The sequence below is a fragment of the Cyprinodon variegatus genome, unplaced genomic scaffold, assembly GCF_000732505.1.
Source record: "Cyprinodon variegatus isolate N-32 unplaced genomic scaffold, C_variegatus-1.0 Scaffold149, whole genome shotgun sequence".
In the NCBI taxonomy this organism is placed as follows: domain Eukaryota; kingdom Metazoa; phylum Chordata; class Actinopteri; order Cyprinodontiformes; family Cyprinodontidae; genus Cyprinodon; species Cyprinodon variegatus.
In genome coordinates, this window is record NW_015150602.1 from 1,014,775 (window position 1) to 1,036,636 (window position 21,862).

Consider the following 21,862-nt stretch of genomic DNA (forward strand, 5'->3'; position numbering starts at 1 on the left):
GCATAGAGCATGTCCGATAATGTCCTTAAAACAACCTTAAACGTTCTTTTTTTTAAATATGCTACTCACCGGGTCGTCAGCGCTGTTCAATGACGTTCCAAAAAAAGTTTCGTAAAGAAAAAACGTTCCTGTAGTGTTTTATTTAGCATTTTGTAAATCCCATTGAGTTCTGTAGGAATAGTCAATATTCAGCTGCCACCGGAAACGGAAATGGGGCCTGTTTACACAGTTGTAGTCTTTTCGCTTCACTCTGTGTACTCCGACGTCGAGGTGCTAACGTCTCTGTTAAACACTTTAAAAAACTCTGAAAATGGAATACGAAAGGTGGATTCTTGATTCTCGACGTCGGAGTACACAGAGTGAAGCGAAAAGACTACAACTGTGTAAACAGGCCCCATTTCCGTTCCGGTGGCAGCGGAATATTGACTATTCCTACAGAACTCAATGGGATTTACAAAATGCTAAATAAAACACTACAGGAACGTTTTTTCTTCACGAAACTTTTTTTGGAACGTCATTGAACAGCGCTGACGACACGGTGAGTAGCATATTTAAAAAAAAGAACGTTTAAGGTTGTTTTAAGGACATTATCGGACATGCTCTATGCAAGCCATTCTAAAGCAGCCAGGGGGGGATTCTAAATGAGCCAAAAAGCAGAGACAGGACCAATTGTCAAAATTTTGGTGTCGATCATTCGATTTCATCCTGGACACTACAGAAAATGGGCTTAAAGTGTAAAAAACCGAACTTCTCCTTTAACAAGAGCAGCATTTTGATTGTAATGGCAGCATTTCATTTAAGCAGAAATTCTAGAGAGAGCAATGTTTTCAGCAGGTAACAGGAAGGCTTAATTTTGATTATTCTTTAGACGTATTTTTTTTTTCTTCACTCGGGATACATTGTCCTGCATGTCTTAGATGTTTCCCAGTTTTCACAGACCTGATATCAATTGATAGCAGATAAACAGGGTTTGCTTAACTGCCCTCATCTGAATCAGATGTGTTGAAAGCAGAGAAAGATCTAAAATATGTAGGGCAGTGTGCCTTCAGGACCATGGTTGAAAAACACTGCTTTGAGATATTTCCACTTTAATCTCGTTACATATTTTCATTTTAGTAAAGTTAGAAGTATTTTGGAAATCTAAGAGTTAAGTTTTAGGGGGCAGCATGTGACAAAGCCTTGGACCAGCTGCCCTATTCAAGGAAATCATTAGTCCTCCACAGAGCTGTCCAAGTTTCAGTTCCTGACCTTTGTGACATGTCTTCCCCCTTCTGTCACTGCCCCATCCCTAAATCATTACTCTGAAAAACAACCTCCAATCTTATCTTTCCTTTATAAGAACTGTTAATCCCTGTTTTACTTAGGTTCATGTCGGCTCAATGCAGGAGGTCTAGAAAAAACGTACCTGTAAAAATCCAAGAAAGATCGTAGAATCTATATTAGCAGATCCAAAACTTCACAAAAAACAAGGCGTCCAGCATTACACTGATGCACCTTTGTCATGCAAGTGATTTATAAACAATATTTAATACCACAAAAACATTTTTTTAGGGAAATAAGTGTTGGGAAAAATAGTCAATTTGATAACGTAGATGTCCCTAAAAGCTATTGCAGACTAGCATTCTAATGCTTTTGAAAACAAAAGGAATCAATTTAATATAACAATATTCTTTTTTTAATCTGACCTAAAGAACAGGAAAATGAGAGTGCCACTCCTACAAGGAAAGGAGTTGTTAACTTTATCTGGTTAGATTCAAACTTCCCTCCTAGACAGGTACTGCTCTTGAACCCGATCTTTGACCACTTTGGTGTCCACTTTCAACTGAGTTAAAGGATAGTTTTACTCTCTGACTCCCTGTTGTGTCAAAGCGGGTCATTCTCATAAGCAGGAAGAGCAGTGGGGGAGCTCTGTGGTATTGTTGGGGTCTCCATTTCCCATCCCTGTCCCTGGTCTCGTCCCTGCCTACCCCCATCCCTTAAACTGGGCCAGAACAATAGAGCGAGTCCTCCCTGTCTCCCCCCCCACCCCGATAAATAGGCTGAGAGGGGATCTTGCTTGCCTGTTCTGGTAGCGTGAGAAGACGCAGAGAAACAGTGGATCGGGTCTCTGTTTATGTGTGTGTGGAAGACGGCAGGTGTTTTAGTCAAGAGTGTCCTGTTATATGTAACTGGATGGGTTAGCAGGAGAGGAGGATGGTTCTTATATGCAAGAAGGATTCTACTCAACAACATAAAACACTATAATAAATAAGAGATACGATTTTAGAAGCCTAAAGGAAGTTCACACAAAATCGCTTAAATAATCTTTTTTATAAAAAAATATAGGAAAAATATCATTACTTTTCTATTTCTTACGCCTTTTGCTATTAAGCCTCAGCACTACCTGCCGGTACAATTCAGCTTCATACTCAGCCAAAAAGCAATGCCTTTTCTCAGGGGAAAAAACCATCTTCTGCTTCCTCTGGGATTCATGGCGTGTTTGCATATATGTGTGTGTTTCCCTCCCCCCTTCTTCTCAAACTCTGTCTGTTTTTCTCACACTGCTCGTTAACCCCTGGGTGCTCCTGCCCAAAAAGACACTGCTCCACTCCACCCAGCCCACTCCTCAGCCACAGCAGTGTTCTGCTGCACATTTTCACTTTGAGGCCAAAGATGAAATAAGATATGCTTTTTGGTTATTGTTTTTTTTCAGTACATCAAATATAACAAATGTAGTACGATAACTGATCAAATCTTTTTGCATTGCTGTGAAAAATTGATGTCAAGCTTCATAAAACAAGCAGTTGTGATTCTGAGAGGTAATTTTTGTTTATTTTTTTCTAAGAATAGTTTTCTTTCCCATTGATGCTATCTTAGACCCTTTTGTTAAATCCTGAGCCCTTTTTCACCCATGCATGTAAACGTATATACATATATATATATATACATATATATATTCCAGACTGGGAGCAGATGGGGGCAGAAACAAGAGCCTACCAGAAAGTATTGAGGCCACTGCTGGTAACAGCTTTTGATTTAAGTCTAAATTGAAACACCTCCATCTGTTTTCCCATCACTCTCCGCTGTCCGCTTTGGTTCCTACTGAACTTCCTCCTCTTCTTCCTCAGTGCTCCTCCTCATCTGTCTCCTTCTCTGAGCTGCCCCTGCAGCTAAGCCCAAATCAGTCTTTTTGAAGTGTAATTAGACCAAAGACCTCAGCGCTGGCCACCGGTCTGTCAAACTGTCACTTTTTCTGATGAAAGTGCTTTATTTTGTTGTTTTCTAAGGCAGAATGGCAAAGTCGTGAAGAAAGTTTACACGTCCTCTGGTCGCCATGTTAATAAGAACGCAGGACAATGATGTACAGCAAATGGGAGTGTAATTTGATTGACTCATGCAGTTAACATAAATGTGTCACAGTCGATCCAACTAGGCTTGTCATCTGAAATAGAGAAGCTAGTGGATGGTTTCCTCCGCACTTATAAAGCTGGTGGGCAGCCAGGGTTTACTTTCCCGCTACTAGGCTAAGTGTCGTTTGTTTATATATTTCAAATACATTTCTTTACTCTAGTAACGGTGGTATAAAACATGACATGATAAAAGTGTAACGGCGACACCCTATGGTCGAAACGTGAACACATAGGGAGTCAAAGGTCATTTGTGTATTTTACAAGAGTCCCGAGAACCTCTTCCTGTTCTCTAGCTGTTGGTATGAACTTCTTCAAATTGTCGCATATCACAAAGAAAAGGTTGGACACTTCTTTTTCTGAAAACAACATTGCAGAGTTGGATGTGAACACATAAGATATATTTCAGCCATGGCTCTAATGCTCATCACTGATCGTCACAAACATAAAAAATTACTCATGAATTCAAATATGCAGCACCACCATCCTCCAACTGCTTGTTTCCGTTGTAGTTTTGCGAAATAAAATAATCTCAACCCCTCCAAAAAAGATTTCAACCAAAAGTAAAAACTTTCAAATCGAAAAAACTTGAGCTTGTTAGAAATTGCAATGTTTCCGAAAACAAATAGATTTTTGGAATTACAATTTAGCTAGGGCTGCAACAAACAATTAATTTGCAAATCAATTAATCTACAGACTATTTTTTCGATTAATAAGCCAAAGGTTCCTTAAAGAAGACTTTTTTGTGAAAGTAAGCAAGATTAAACTAAAACAGTTCTGGATAGAGCATATTGACAGACGAAAAAGATTTATATCTTAAATGCAAAATTTAAAAAAAGTACAATTTTGGTATAATTACCGCTCTAAGTAAGTTGCTCTGCCAGGTAAAGACATGTTTTAGAGTCTTTACACACCAGTTATTGAAATAATCAATTACTTATGTAGTTTACGAGTTATGTAGTTCAATAATCAATTTATCATGATTAATCCGTTTAATTGTTTCAGTCCTAAATTTAGCTATTTATGGTAAATGGAAATGCATCTACTGAAGCATTTGAGCCAGTGATTAAAAAGTATGTTTAGCATGAGGAAACAACTGCTCATTTTAAACGCCTTGATCAGTTTGTTGGTTCCTTCATTGCATTTTATTTTTATCAGTAGATTTACAAAGTAATCATTAGCACATTAGGATTCAACTGAAATATAAACAAATAATACTTATTCCAACAATCAGAAGTCTTTAGTTGGTCTTTATGCATTGGCTACTCAAGCAACACCAACCATTAGCCAGTTTTAGGGGGGGTCACTCTACATTTTAGATGTAGGAGTATAAGAATACATCCATTTACTGCCTTCAGCTCTAAACACAACAGTCTTTACCCTGATCAGAACTAATGTGGCGTTTTTAGTATTGTTGGCCTTTTTTACATTTCTATTGAGACATCATCCCATCCATTTGATGGCAAAGAAAAAAACAAGATATTTTCACAATTTCTCAAACGCTTCTCTCAAAGAATGCTGACACATGACGCATGAGCCGTTTTCTTGAGAAAGCCAAAATAGTTTCTGCTAAACTGAACATACCATCAGTACATGCATTGACAAACAGGCTGAAGGGCTGCATTGATTCGCCCTGGCTTTCTATCACTGCAAGGACAATAAAAGCTGGGAGGGAAAACATTTTTTCTCGGCCTATTCACTGGGATGCCATGCCGTGTGTCTGGTTTTCAAACTTGCCTTTACCTTAAAAAACACACACTATAAGAGCTATCAAGATCAGATAAGAGAACAGATCTGCTTCTGAGTCTTTCTTTCCGCCTGCGCACACTATGCACACACACACAAGAAGAACATAGCCAGGCAGGATGGAAGTGTTTCCAGTAAAATCTCCTGGTGACTCTACAACAGAAACGAGTGTGTGGGCTTGAACCAAGAGTTGTTGAGTGATGTTCACACACAGTTTTGCTGTACACATACACATAGTGATTTTTTTTTTCTTCTAAAGAAATACAGAAGAAGGCAAAACACATACATAGCTGTTGGTACTCGTAGACATTAATCCTGGTAAACACATCAGTTCAAAGGGGTTGTGGTTTGACATGGCTTTAGTTTAAAGGGAAAAAAAATGATGCAAAGATCTTTTTCATTTCAAAACAAAACAAAAAAAAACATCTAAACAAAAAAAAAATGCACTTTTAATTTCTCTCGATTTCAATAGACATCCCTACATAAAAAAAATTTTAAATTAAGAGCAAAAACAAAAGATTAATATTTTCTCATGAAAGTATCTTAAACCAATGTTTCAGTCTTTAATCACATCCAAACGCCTATAGGCACATTTCTAAAACAGGAAGCATTTTTTTCAGATCAGGATCGTTTTCTTGTAACACTATTACACTTCTGTATTTCTACGGCATTTAGGGTGTAGAAAATAAATTACTCAGGGTAGAAATTTGCCCCAGAAAAAGGGCCCGGTAGGTACATGTACAACATTTTTTTATTTACCAGGATTATTTGGATAAAAAGCTGAGGATGCAAAGTCCAAAGCATGTCTAGTTGGTTATTTTTAATTATTTAAATTCAGGATTACTATTACTAGAGTCAATTCTTACTATTAGCCTTACAGGAGTATGTCTTATTTAACAGTCGACTCTGGGAGAGAACATAAACATTCTTTAGTTTTTTTTAGGGATTCACACCATCATCTGAGCCCTATGGATCTTCCACAGATGATGAATCAACAGATGCTCCCGCCTGTCTCCTCCTTCAGAAAACATCTCTCATGGTTGCAACCATCTTCTGACTTTGAAGCGATTTGAAAAGCAAGGGAAAGTGGAGGTCACATCAAAAACATCCTTTTGTTGGAGTTTTTATGGAGTTTGTGATAATTTAATAGCCTATGGAGCTGTAGTTAGAGGGAAAATAAAACATTGGTTATAGTTTTAGGGTAGAAAATCAAAGTTTTAAAGTCCATGATGTAAGCATCGCTCCTGCTGTCAGCATCTGTGAGAGACCTTGGCTGAATAAGCTGAAGAGAAGGTGTTACTGCTCAGCATCTGCTGATGTAATGGCTCAATTCTATACTCAGGCAGTTTTTTTTCTTCTTTTTTTTGTGATTGCTCTGAGTAAATATAAGTTCCAGGGAGAAAAAAGAAGCCTTCTCCTTGTCAAAAATGTTCCTAAATTGTAGGTTATTTATTTGTAAGAGAAAACACACAAAGATAAAAATGTTATTGCAACAAAACTGCCAGTTAACAGCTTAGTGTAACATTGGATGAAACCAATGGGCATTGCATGAGTGCGACTAACAGCCTTTTTTGTTTTCCTTAATAAAATCGTAGGAAAGCGGCTGTTCCACCCATTGCAGTTCCGAATTCTCCAGAGAGGTGCACGACTTTGCACGAGTGAATAAAGTGAAGGTGATTGGTTGATTATCAAGGGGGCGGGGCAGGATTGTTGTGGTGGAAGGTTCGCAAGCAAGTTCGGTTGTGACCGGTTTGTTGGGAGCATCTTGCTAACCAGTAAGTAACTTAGTGCTAGTTGGTCACAATGGGAAATTCCATTGTGACCAACTAGCACTAAATTGGTGACTTAGAAACGACACTGTCAAGGAACGCTATGGACAGCGGAAACATGCAAGAGGAGGCGAGTTTTGTGTCGGAGGTCATGGATGAGTCTCTTCCGTCATATATTTTTTATTTAGAGGAGGAAAGCGGGGATGAAGATGTTGTGGAAGAGGACGCCAGCGCGGCAGAAGCTTGGTTTGGTGTAGAAGGCTTACAGCCGTACATCTTTGAGCCCTTGCCTCTCAACACTGCCAGTTCTGTTAGCTCTACACCTGCCGAAGACACAGACGTCCATCCCCGTGAACACTGGGACGGAACTCAATGGGAAAGGAAATGATTCTTATTTCTTATTTCAACCGTTACGTATATTTGCTGCGATATATGTATCAAGATGCTATGACCAACAGAAATTGATTGACAGATAAACGTTAATGTATGATTGGCCGACTTTAGGCATACAAGCTGACGTATAACTAACTGGCATGCATAAAATAACGGGGAAAAAAACAGATTTTAAGTCAGGATTTTTTTTTTATAGAAATTTTCTAACTTTTGGGACAATATCGTTACATTTATATACGTGTTTAAGCCAGAATGATTTGCCATTTAAATATGACTTCCCTATGACTTTAATATATGGACCATATATTCACATCTTCCATTCCAGTACTGCTGCAAAGCCCACTTTGTCGCACTGATGAAACCAAGTAAAATCTTTGCATATCACCATTACCAGTCATTCTGCCATTGCTTTGATGAGGAGGGCTTAGATATAGTACCTTCATTTACTCATTTTATGGAAAGAGATTCATCAAAAAGCAGAAAAACTTTCCTCATCTGACTGTATGCATCCAGAGGTGAAGTCTGTACCGTCTGGAAGGCTTGGAAAATTGGGCGCTGAATGCAATTTGTGTTGTTAAGTGGACATTGAGAGGAGTGTTTGAGTCTTATCCTACTACACTTCAACTTTTCTGAATGAATGTGACAGATTTGGATATTATTTAGGAGTTATTAAAAAGAAGAGAGCAGACACCTGGAATATTCTGGGTGTGTTGTTATAGATCAAAAGATTTTAATGGATATCCCCCCAAAAAAAAGTTAATAGTTTTAAACATTTGAAAGTGTAATTTTGATTACTTTTCACATTAATTACCTCATCTTATCTGTGATTATATCTAAATGAGACAAAGTTGAGAGAAATCCAATCTACCCAAATAGATATACAGTAACTCAACTGTAGTTAAAACTAAGGTTAGTTTTTAACAACTTCTTATGGTAGCCAACCTCCAATTTAAAGTAAAATGTTTTGCCTCTTTATTACATACATACATAATCTTTATTTGAAGTCTAGTATATAGTATACTGTTACATATTCCATTTGATCCTGGATGACCAAGAATGTGTTCAAGTTCTGTTTATAATTTTAACTGGTTAAAACATTTTCTATTTAAGCAAACCCAGAAGACTGGATCAAGCCATTTATTTGCAGAAGTTATTCCTCTTAGATGAGCCTGTAGCAACAGCGGACAGTCGCTAGCATTGTGTCAACGTTTCATCAATCCATCCAAGCCATGCATGCATAAAAGTGGAAAGAAATACTTCCCTTTAACAAAGAGAAACTGGACTTAAAGGCGTCTGTAATGACTGAATGGGGGTTTTATGATCAACAATATGACAAACTATGACTAAATGACAGGAAATTAATAGTGTTAAAATAATCTACTGTCACAGATGCTATTAAACGTCTCTCTGCACTGCAAATATCCCATTTCCTACCAAAATACGTTGAGTAGTGCTTCTGACAAGAGACTTATTTTAAACTTAATAACGATACCGACAAAAATAAGTCATAGTAACTTTTTATATAACACAACTCTTTTTGAAGAAACATGATTCTTTCAAGTTACGAGAATTAAACATGGTTATTTACAGTATGAGAATATTTTGAAGTATTTAATGAAAGCAAAAGCAAAAAGTAGGGGACAATGCAGCCCTCATTAGGACAAATATAGAATTGAAAGTGTCACTTCTCTGTTTGGCAAAAGAGTAGATGTGATAACTGTATCTCAGTATCAGCTATTTTAGGAAATTACCTCAGAAACTGGTCTTTCCTGATGACTCCTAAAGGTCAAAGGTGAAAGCTAGATGTCTGATGCTTAAAAGTCAAATCTGACAACAAAAATCCTATTATCTGTTCCTATAAGCTGATAACGGAGGTATGAACGTTTCAGTGGGAAATTTACTGCATATATCTTGGCAAGAGAGAGCTGCAGTTTTTTGGACATAAACCTCAAACATCTGATATGCGTGTCTGCCAGAAAAGACATTTTGATGTCATGAAGCATATTTTCAGTCCCCACAGAAGAAATATTGTGGGAATATAAGAGCCGAACAAGCGGAAATGTGATATACAAAAGTTTGCTAAGGGTAAAACTAAATTGAAACTGACCATTATAAGTCCCTAAAGATATTCAAAAGTCTGTGTGCAAGCTGCACATCTGTCCAGGAGTTTAGAGCCAATAACAACAAAGTAAGAAACATAAAAAAAAACAGCCGCTGTTTATAAGAATAACAAGCATTGTTAGTACGCTCAGTTTTCAGGGAAGCGCTGGAGCTGCATGACACATTTTCTTCAACCTTGATCAGGAGCTTATGTGGCTTTCTGATGTGATGGATGGCTGTATAAAGATACGGAGATCCCATCTGGGTCACGTTTTATCAGGCCAACTTATTCACATTGATGAAATCATGACAGCTTGTTAACCCAAGCGGTGAAAAAAGAACAACCTTAGACCAATATGCGGAGCCAAACGAGGAAGCATAAGAAGGAGAAGAGAACAGATGCATGTCAAGGACTATAGAAAAGGCAGCGCAAATAATGAGAGGCAGGGCAGTAAGGCGAAGATAAGTGGTAAATAGTGATGTAAAGTCGGCAGGAAATGGATGGGGATAATAGGAGCTGACTGGGAGGGAGAAAGAAAGAGAGATGTTGCAGATGGAGGCAAGAAATAGAGGAAAATGTAGGTCGTGGGACAAACACCACAGAACAGACTCATGCAGGAGGACTTTGACATCTGAGTTGTTTGGACAATAGATCACTGCTATCTAACAGGAGGACTGGTGTGTCAATACAGCTTTTTTCCCCCAGATTATTAGTAGTAACTAAAGGTTTTTAATGTTATTAAATAAAAAAAAAACTGTAAGGAGAAACCTATTGGTACTTTTTTTTTTTTTTGCCAAACTCTAATTGCCTTACCTTACCAGTTACTGCAAAACAGGCTAAAACCATTGTTTTAAAATCGAGTCAAAAATAATTAAGGTCTTGATTAAGGCATGATTAGCTTTTTCTTTTGTTTTTTCACAACTTACCAGAACGGGTGTTCTCCGTATGTATTCCCTAAAAAATGTAAGGCTTTGGACATTTTCCAAATCTAGTGAATTCCATGACAGGAAGAGGTGTTGAAAGCTGAAAAGGATAAAAACAGAGGAGTCTGCTTAGTTTATGAGCTTAAAGTCTTGCTCTCTCTCGCTCTCTCGCAGCATAAATTAACTGCAGACATGTTTAAATATGTTGTACACCTTATGTTTACTTAAATTAGGTGATTTTCAGTCTTACTCATTCAATAACAGCATAGAGGATTATCACCAAAGTAAGATGCTGATCAGAAAGGAGAGAACTGTGGGTGTAAAGCTATCAATTTAGGACTAATTAAGCTAGAACTTGTCAGATCCTAGCCACTAGTTGATTTTAATGAAAGACCCGCAATTAACAAGAACAGACCTACTGAAGCAATTTATTGATACAGAAATGCCTTCAACTATTATACTTTTTTTAAGTGAAGCTATAAAGACCAAATGTGTAAAGACCAAATGCAGATCTTTAACACAGATAGCTTAGCACGATGGTTGATGTCTAATGGTTCATCTTAAATGAATGTTTTAGTTTGAAAAGCTAAAATGCATGCTCTCTGATGACTTCTGATTGAAGCAGGTGTTATGGGACAAGTTTTTTAAGGTACAATAAACACATAAATCACCAAAAGTAAAAAGAAAAGAGACTCATGAGGAGAACCTGAATATGTTATGTTAAAATCAGTTGCATGCATATTAAGGATAATTTTTAAACTGATGAAAACTAATTCTGCAGGTCTCCTTCTTTAGGTTTTTTTCCCACCTCCTGCAGACAGGCTTAAGAAAATCAGATTACAGCATACTGTTACTAAACAAGGAGCATTCCTCAACTGGCCTGCTAACAGTCAAGCTTTACAACACGGCCTGATGTGCATTAGTAGCCGTGTTTTTACAGGAGAACATTAAATGGATCAACATCTGGAAGCACCTTGGTAGCCTGCTAGAAGGTAGCAGACAACTGGATTGCCAATTAGGTTTTTTTTGTTTTGTTTTGTTTTTTTTCCATCAGAGGTCAATTTTTCCGTTTTATTATCTTAAAACAAAAAAGTGGCAATTTGAGAGCAAACTTAATGGTTAAAAAAAGTTGAAAAAATAACTATAAAAATATACCTGCCTGGCTAGTAATGTGGGGTTTCATAGTGGAACATGTTGGGGACCAAAAAAAACAAGAACAGTTCTGCTGTGAGATTTCATACATCATTCATTATGCCTTCTACATCAAGACAGTTCCTTTATACACAGATTAAACCTGGGGGGTCATGAAACAAAAACTGCCATCACTTATCGTCTGGTTTATAGAGCTAATAACAATCCGATTGAACTTATTCATAGAGAAATTTAATTTAATTTTAATTTGCAATAATATGAAAATTTTAATAAATCTACTTCATCGGCTGACATTTAAACGTCCTTAATAGCAGAGTAGAAAGCTGAAAAACAGAACTGTATCATTTCAGGGTAGCATTTCCTTTTACATGATGAATCCAACCATCCGAGCTACTTCATTACTTTCAGGGTGATGTCGATTTTGTATATGCTTCATGAGGGCAAGGATGGGGGACATGGTGGACAGCCTGTGAGCTCATCACAGGGTCAAAACAGAGATAAAAAAAAAAAACAACACGGTCCCAGTGACTTTTAAAGAAACCATATAATGTATGCCATTTATGTATTCTTTTAAACATACAGCATTTACCACCCATGAATGGTGTCAGTTCAAGGCTAAGAGACACATGTCTTGTGTCATTCCATCCATCTACTAAGTTTCAACACCTCCTTTAGCCATTTCATTGTCATGATAGGGGCGCCACTACCAATCTATAGTAGTCAACAAATCGGTACACTAGTGGCGGATCATCATTCCATCAAAGGGACACCATACAGACATGAAAGACAAGCAAGCAATAAAGAACAGTACTTAAACCTGAGAGCAATTTTAGCATCTATAATTGCTTCAGTACCTGACATCTTTTTCCACTGTATGAGGAAACTGGATCATGCCCAAAAAAACCTGAGCAGTGTGAGAATGAGCGGTATGACACGGCAACGCCCTAGGGACAGCTTTTAAAAATGTATTATTTTTTGATTTCAAAGGAAGTAGGGTTATCTGTTTAGCAGTAATTAACTCCTGTCCTTCGATATCAAGAGCGTTCGGCATTCTGAAAACAAGCCGCTACACTTAGATCAAGTAGTTGCAACAGCTTGACTCTCCACTTCACTTAAAGTTGAGCTGTACATTCAGAGCAGAAGGTAGAGGGCAACAGGGAAGGCAAATGTTGCATCAAGCAGCCATGCCTGCGGAGCTTTCCCCTGGAGGAGTCGGTCAGCTCCAGCGGGAGTTACCCTCATCAGCCGCAGCTAGAAACCAACAGGTCTATTAGACCAGAAATCAGCAACAGAAGATTGGGAATTACTCGCAGCTGTTCCCTCAGCACTCTGACTTTACGCTGTTTTAAACAACATGGAGTGCCAAGCAAAGACTGGAGCTTGGGTTTATAGAATGGGGATGAGTCAGTTCCAAAGACAAAAATATACACATGAAGTGAAAGACAAGTGCTGGCTCACTTGCATGAATTTGTATGACTCTACGATAAGCAAATCGAATGGAATTTAAAGACAGGGAGATGATTGTAATAAAATAAATACTATGCATGAAAACTGCACTGCTAAAGGAAATCAGATGAAGTGTTGACTGCATAACTGGTTGTAATTATTAGCTGCAGTGTTTTCAAACTGTAGAGTATGAGCAAGACATTGATTTGTCACAGCAGGTCGATGGTGGAAAGTTACAGCAGACTAGGTAGCTAACGCTCCATCCTGAAATTGTTTTTTTTTTTTTTTTTTTTTGACCTGGTAGTTAAACCTTAACAGAAACAGCCACATATGGTGGTTTAACCACAATATTTTTTTTTTTTTTTTTTTTTTGTAAAAATGCATTTTGATGGTTCTGCATATTCTGAGTTGGACTTTTTTTTTCATGACGGATAAAAGAACGATGAGAAATGGCTCTTTAAAAAAAAAAAAAAAGAGGAAAAAGTATAAAATTGGCACAGGCTGATCCTGCTGCTCACTGCTGGCAGAAACCGTTTTCACAAATCCTAACAGGAATGAGGATATCACAAAGATCTATTTGGGACAACGGTGCCTGCAGAGCCGGCAGCCCAGGTACCTAAATCCAAGCTTCCCCAGTGGATCTCGGATTCAAAGTTAGTGGCCGAAAACCAATGTGCTTTTACAGAGAGTCCCATCTGCATATGTACAATGGGCAAACAATACTGACAAAGTGCAAAATTCCTTATTCTAGTGCCAACTACTGATCCTGGCTTCTTCTCTGTGTGTGAATAATCATTATATTTGGCATCCAGAACTGGTTTACATCTCTCAATGTGATTTTTCTTTTTTTTTTGTTTTAGTAAGCTGGGCTTTTGGAGTTTTGTCTTACTATTAATTGGGCGATTCTGTTGAGTTGGTCAAGTATAATCTGATAGGATTAGCGGCTATCTTCTTTAAATAGAGTTGCACAGCCAGGGATTAGATGATCACAGGCGGTCACAACAGATTTTCATCAATACCATGTGAGAATAAAACACAGAGGGTGTCATTATGATGGTAGTCGTACATATGTTACTGGGCATATAATCTGATGATGATAAAAGCAGGAAACTGAATGCAAAGCATTAAGATAAACCACAGATTTGATGTTTGGTAAGTTAAAATTTATAATGTTTGTTTATGTGCTGGAAGAGTGCACTTCCTGTTCGCTCGACATCTGCAACCATGACTTTATAGCAGTATTGGTTTGTCAACAGAGACGTATTGTGTTTAGAAGAGTGACTGCAGGAAGTATAATCCACAGGTAGAAGCAGCCTCTCCGCTAATGACGCCATGGAGCCGTTCCATCATAAACCCATAAACACAACCCCCTCTTAAAGTTGCTTCCAGTCGTTCCTGAATCACTAATCCAGCTAAAGATGATAGTCAAACATATTAGCCATAAAATTTAGGTCAGTAATGTAGAACAAAGGAGGTTTGGAGAGCAAATTTATATAAAATCAAAAGACAACCATAGAAAAATAGATTTGTTCTATTTCTAAGCATCACTTTGGGATTAAGAGATCTGTTCTGTCTCAGTGCATATTTGAGCACCTTGTCTAATATGTTGCAAGAAATAACTTGTGCCAAATGCACCTTATTATACCCTGTTTCTCTGTGTTTTTACCTTTAACTCCCTCAGCTAGCTCATTGCACAGACCATCTTTAATCATTACACACAAAAGTTGAAGTGCAGGTTTATGATTGCATAAACCAAGCCGTCTACCGGGCTTACGGAGTCAGGGTTATAATGGTGACGGGTTGACTTTAACCCCCTTCCAACTGGGTGACTGCCACTAAATAAAGTATTTTTTAAAGGGACTTTCTTCACTCTTTTGGAATAATTATAGATAATAAACTATTTGTTTGTTGTTGTTGTTTTTTGTTTTAAGAATAGACTAGAATAGAATGTTGCTGCTATTTTTCACATATCCATTACTGTTAAAAACTCCACAGGTGTTAGCTATTGTAAAAACACTGTACAGTACAATACTCTATTTAATTTTTAACATCACAATTTCCCCAATGTGTGAAAATAAAGGGATTTTCTATTCTATTCTCTATTGTAATAGAGATGCAATTTTTTGGCCCTGATACCAATACCTGGCTGTGCAGTATCGCCTGATACTGATACCATCTGTTAGGAATTGTTGTGTGTGTGTATATATGAAGAACTGCTTACTACTTGGCTGTAAAATAATTGCCATCATGGCTTTGTCAAGCTGCTGCCTACCTTTGTGAAGCAGGAAAAATACTAATACAAAGTGAAACCAGTAGAACTTTTTATTGCCTACCAGGAATGGGTGACAATAGTTGAATAAACTTCTGGCTTTCAAAATGGTATCAGTGCCCTATTTGTTGGTACTCGCTGATACGGATACCACCATTTTAGTGCTGGATCGGGGGCCTGATACTGGTATCGGTGTGGGTGCAACACTACTAAACACTAGAAACAATGGTTAGCATCAGTCTGGATATTTATCATATTCTGTCCTTAAGGCGCCTTCATGTGACAGAGGAGATTGATATGACTGCTCTGGAATACCAGCTATTTTTATGAATTTGGTTTTAAAGTCCTAAACAATTTCTCATTTGTAAGTGGAGAGAAAATAATAGCTGGAGTTTGTTGCAGTGAAGCTGGCTTTCTATTGCAATCTGAAGATTTAAAGGTCCGTCAGAGATGGCAGCTGTGATCCAGTGATGCTATTGCACTGCCCTAATCATCTGCTGCAGGTTCTTCCTGTTATCCTCACAGCAGCTCGAGAACCACAGCAATACACCTTGAGACTCCCTATTGCTGACTTGTAGAGGTTTGTTAACAGCTGGAAGAAATCCGGACACGTTTTCACTTCCTTAGGAAATATAGTCTCTGTTGAACTATCCCCCACCTTGTGTGAGATGTTTATGTTCCAGGTGAGATCAGGATATCAAGGAATGTTTAGTTCTCATCTGTCCGAACCTCCTTGCAGTGTATCCAGAGGAAAGTGTGAGTTAAATGTAAGTCAAGCAGACTGAATGCCCTTTCTTCAAACATCTGTATATTGTGTAAAACAAATCTATCAAAACCAGAAAATGAATCAAACTTAAAGCAGAATTCAGAGTTAAAGACGGATGAATTCACTATCTAAAACTATACTGGAGGAAAACAACAAACAAGAAGAGAGAAGTTCTGTGCTGACAGATTATCGCAACACTTGCTGCAACCATATGGACTCTACGTCTATCTTGCAGCTGGTCATCAGCTTCAGAGTTTGCAGCCAGCTGAAGAGGAGAATGCCACAAATGCTAAACCACACCCAGAAAATATCAAACCAAGTCAGACTTCTGTGCTACGAGGAAACTCAGGTGGCAGCGGGTTAAAAAAAGAAAGACCAGATAAGACCAAAGCACTGATCCAGGATATGTAACAAACTATTTTCAGAGGTTTCTTACTGCAATATTCAAAAAAATTAAATTTTTATCTGTTTGTTTAATTATTTATCAAATCACTTTGTTTTCACGGTGGCTTTAAAAAAAACTAAAGGTTACATCAATGTCCCAAACACACTAAGAATTCAAATCTGTTTAGGCAGATTGTAATAAAATACACCCCCAACCATTTATTTTAAAGGGACTTATATAGCTTAAAAACTGGGTGATGCTCGAACCATAATGAATTCATAAATAAAACTAAAACATTTCCAGGCAAGCTGGAAGATGTTAGGAATCCAGTCTGTGGGGGTTGTGTTTTTGTGTTTTCTCCCTCCACCACCAGGTGGCACCCTGTTCTCGGTGGTCCTCCCACACACCTGCGGCTGGTTGGCTCATTACTGAAGACTTCTTAAGCAGTGGACTGCCACTACTTTGACGCCAGAGTGTTTGCCAGTTTTGGGTACTCTAGCCAAGCTGAGTTTAGCTGAGTCTAACTGAGTCTTTTGTTTCACTGAGTCTAACGTTGTTTTTGTCTTTTGCCTTTCGGCAGGAAGTCATCCTGCATACTGGATGTTTGGCCTTCTCCCTCTGGAAGGATTGTTTGAGTTTCACACTGAGCAGGGGATTAATCTCCATACGTCTCGTTCAGGTTCTCCTGGAAATCTAAGTGGCAGTCCGCTCCATTGCTCCTCAGGAACCAACCAAACCAAAACCTGCCCACCCTCCAACAAGCCCCTCAATCTCTGGAAAAACCCACACCAACTGGATTCTGGGAAGAAACCTTTCTCCGCAAACGTAAGTCCCGCTTATCTCTGTTTTTGCAAGACGTCGTTCAAAGTTCCCACGGACCCTGAACTAACCTCTGTGAACTTCCCTTCTCACTTCCAGTTCCGGTTCACTAGCTCTCTGAGTTCCCCTGAATCCAACCCAACTGTGCTCCTCAATAAACCTGTTAAACGTTTACACTGGTTTCTCTGAGTGGTTTTCTGTATGTGGGTCAGATCTCTTAAAAAACATCATGACAGAAGATTAATTTAACATATGTTATAAGCTGCTTGTGTCTCCCGAGGGCTGCAGGTGTAAGAGGTATAGATCGCAGCTCTCACCTTTCTCCACTCTAGAATCCAAATCTAGATTCAGGGGAGGAAAGAGGAACTGGAAACAGGAAAACCGCTGGTTGGAGGGGATTAGCTTGTGGTGGTTCTTTGCAGAAAAGTGCTGCTAATGTGAGTCGAGATGGATATTGGAGCAGCCTGGCTGTGTTTAGAGTTTGTTTTGGTATTTTCCTTTTATTATAGTTTACTACGAGACCATTGAGCAATAGATGGACTGAAGAACAGGTGAGAACTGAGAAGAGTAGCTGGCTGCAGCTAAAGAAAAAACATTATAGGGACATAGAGCCAGATTAAACAAACTAAATGAACTGTTTCTACTTATACCAGACTAAATGCACTGGGTTAAACTAGACAACATGCAACACAAATGGAGAAAAGCTAAGTCCGGCTGCACCAGCTTCTTCTTTTGTCAAACCAGGAAGAAAGAATCATGTGTGGTTTAGTTGACACCTTGGCCTAAAGGTGTGAGTTCCCAGCTCACAATGCATGTGCGGCCCAACGCTCTGATGCGATCTACCTGCTCACACTGTACGTCTAAAAACCACGTCAGACTCAGCTCCGCAGTGAGATGGCGCTACTCAGACTCATCTATCCGGAAGCCAGTAGAAGAGATATATCAAGCCAACTAGAGTGAAATGCGCTGCCTTGGCAATTTGTGCATTTTGTGCTGAAAAACGTATTGGGACAAAGACATGGCTGAGCAAACGTGGCTACTACGGACTGTCAATTTAACAGAAAGAACTCAATTTAACTCGCACCCCCTCCATGTTTCTGTGTTTTCATCAGAGAGGAAGAAGAACAAGAATCCTTGTTTGCGCATGCCCACTGAGCGATTTGTTCAAGACATGTTTAATTTTCTCCCAACCTCATGATTCCTAATCGGGAGGTTGTCGTGAGTGGCAGATTGCCCCTCGTTACCCCCTGTACACTAAACCGCGCACAATCAGGCTGAAAGTCGGCCCGATCGAAAAATTCTTGCACAACTGGAAAGTCGACCCAAAAAGAACAAAAAATCATACGGTGTATGCCCGGCTTTAAGAGGGAAAGTTTAGCCATGATTTTACACAAGCGGTGTGCAGAATCGTTTTTGCAGATTGTGCCATATGAAGACCTTAAGGTTGAGACTGAAAACAATTACATCAATCTGTTGTTACCACAACTACCGCATGTATAAATCACTATAAAGGCTTGTAGGGATCCCTGGATAGAATGTGAAAAAAAGACACTTCTAGTGTTTACATGTGAGGTATCCCCAGGAATACACCATGGAGACTGACTGTAACCTGCTCCTGCATCCCTGTGTTTCTCCTGCTTGCTGTTGAACTGACTCTCAGATCCACATGTTTATTTTTGGTGAACTCGGTAGCCCCTGGGCGACCATCCTGCTCCTCCTCACCTCTGTACTCAGTGACCCTGTAGCCTGCTTGACCTCACAAGAGTGCCTCCTGTTGCTACTTCCCCCAAGTCTGGTTAATTCCCTCAACTAGAGGTAAAGAGGGTAAAACCTGGAATATTTGGGTCTTTTTACATGTAGTAAAAAATGGTCACTTGATTCTTTTGTTAATTTTATTTCATATTCAAACAAAAAAGCTTTTTAACAAAGACAGAAAAAAAAAGCATCACAAAAAGTTTCTAAAAATATTAATTTATCCTTCTAGACAAAGGCCATTCTGACACATCAGTGTAAGTTTACATCTTAACACCAGCATGATCATGTAGTTTTGCATGAAACAATCTTTTTATAGTATGCAACTCAAGTGGTCCAAAAATAGGCTGTTGTGAAGTCAAACATATGTTTTTGTTGCTTTTTTTCCCCCCAGAGAAACATCCTCTCTAAGCTCTACCTGGCAAACTAGAAGATGACAGCGTTACAGTATTTTTGACATCAGTGGGATGTATAAAAAAAAGTCAGAAGAAGTATACAAGTTGCAGGAAGCTGTAACATGGGGTTCATTCAGACCATCACAATAGATCTCTATGCTTTGGTCACTCCTCCTTTATTTCATTTTTTTTTTTTTCTTATTTCAAACCTGAGGAAGTTGGGTGTCAAATAAGGGAGCTGTCTGGGGAAGGTATGTGAAAATGTTCCTATGACATGAATTCATACAGAACAAAGCAGATCTGGAGAAAACTTTAGCAATGTGTCTGTCATAACACTTGCAAAGGCTTGGAATGTGGCAGCCGGGTAGGAATCTATGGTAGGGGTCTACTTTCTCATGAAAACCTTCTGATGGCCACAGCTTGCAATGCTTATGATGCTAATTCCTAATATATAAGGCTAAAAACAGCCTAAATTGTGATTATGCTTTCTAATCTTAGTTTTATCATGGTAGAACTTGTTTTATATCTCTCTCACACACAGACTGACCCCATCTTTGCTTTTAATAAAAAATAATCAATGAACCAATCCTATAGGAGGTCCAGATAAGAAAAGTGCGTCCCCAGTGGTGTAAACAAAGTTCATGAAGGGAATTTGGATTGGGCAAAAATGGACATCTGCAGATGAAAGCTTCACAAATGCCAGACATCATAAACCGGTTCAAAAACACTATTGTTTATCCTTCAGTGAAGAGGAAAAGAAAAACAGGAGTTTACCTTTTATAATGATCTGCCTTCTCTTTTGGATATTATGAAGCCCATATTTCAATCTATATGTATCCCCGTCTCCCCCATCCATAAACACAACTCACTAAAACACACATTGGCAAGGTTAGGCTGACATCAGCGGCTAACGATCAGTTCCTGAATGATTAGCTGCAGTAGCCTGGAGACATTTCCAGCTTGTTTCCCTAAGTTAGTCAGACATGCAACATCAGTGGCCTTCAGTCAGAACTAACTGCATCTAACCCTTGCTTTCTCTGATTAAAAAAAAAACACAATAAAGATCTTTGAGTAAGCATTAATGAACGGGATTCTTGAAAATAATGTGCATTTGCAGCAGGAGGGATGCATGAGGTAAAACGGAATAAGAGACCTTTGTGTTTTTAAACTTTGGGGTTTTTTATAGGAAAATGGAGTAAAATCAATAGGTTTTTACAGGAGACTGGGCTTAACTGTGTCCTTGTAGTTTAATGTGTCCTTTTAAGGGAAAACTTATTTGTCAGGAAGATATTTGCATCAAAGTGAAACTAAAGATTAGATCAGAAATGTCTTTCAACGTGTAGTTCTGGACTTCCTCTTTCTGATTTCACCTTGTTTTCCTTTTTTTTTTTATTAATATCCACTCTAGTTGCACTACAGTTATGTGTCATACAATTTTTTATATTAAAGGATTTAACTGATTCATTTTCTTTTCTCTGATCTTCCAAAAACAAGGGGGCCTTTAGTGGGTGTTAATAAACTGGAACAGAATGCTAAAAAGGAGCCACTCTGCTTAGGAAAGAGATCACCCAACCCCCACTCACCCTTAATGCCCTCTGGGCTGCTGTGAGTTTGGATTAAGTTTGGGTGCTGTGTCCCCTCCCTGCTGAGCTTTCTGAGCACACATGGACACCTACATGCTAAAGTTTGTGTGTAATCTTGGCCTGCTGCACCTAAACAAGGCCATCAACAAGGCCATCTCATCTCGATAGGAGAGGAAGAAGGAGTGCGACGATAAGAAAAGCTGTGTTTTTCGCATGATTATGCAATAAAAGGTCATCATATTTTGTTTTGGGATATGTCAAAGTATGTTAAAGCTTATCTAAGAGACATTGCCAAACTGGTTCATTGGGCCCATTATCATACACAGAGAAGCAGTGCGTCTATCCTGTTTGAAGGAGGAATGTATGTAACATGATTTCCAAAGATAAAAAAGGCGTAAACAGTGTTTATTTAACCCAACTGACAGCATATTATTTTCATTTTCTCTTTTACTGCCAGATAATTGAGGCAGGAGTGTTCGATGTGTGCCGACCAAATGTGTGCAAAGCAGCGGATCGATAATGGTAGTCCACCACGGTGACATCTGGGCTGGACAAGAAGTGCAGTTCCTTCTGGTGGCAGCTCTCCCCTTCCCCTCTCTCTCCCTCCCTCAATCTCTGATCGCAGCCACGTGTTTCTCTAGGGCTATTTCTCCCAGCTAAGCTTATTTCTCCTCTTTAATCCTGCAGCAATCACAGCAACAATGCCAAGCAAGGGTTCATAGAAACAGCCTGAAATCTATTAACCACGATCACTATGTCAAACTCCAAACCTGATACCACTGCTAATGAGTCTATTTCTTTCAGCTTTCACATTCATTGGCTCGTCAATAAAGTGGAAAATCAGTGGAAAAGCAACATAAGAGGCAGGAGAAATTGCATCTAGAAAATAAACATGTTTGACCTGGAGAAAAAAAAACTGTGTTGAATTGATCAAATTTGTAAGCAAAGCAAAATTTAATCCATATGCCAGGTTGTGC

General features: G+C 38.7%; 1 protein-coding gene across 4 annotated transcripts in view; it reads right to left on the reverse strand.

Moving 5' to 3' along the window:
• The window catches only part of znf516 (zinc finger protein 516), a 64,214-nt gene that overhangs the window by 29,891 nt on the left and 12,461 nt on the right, over positions 1-21,862 (reverse strand). For 2 of the 4 annotated variants that reach the window (XM_015377226.1, XM_015377223.1), the window contains exon 1: positions 10,322-10,427. The exons of the other annotated variants lie outside the window; for them this stretch is intronic. The gene's annotated coding sequence lies outside the window, so the exon portion shown is untranslated. Of the gene's footprint in view, positions 1-10,321; positions 10,428-21,862 lie in introns of those variants that run through there. 4 annotated transcript variants of the gene reach the window in all.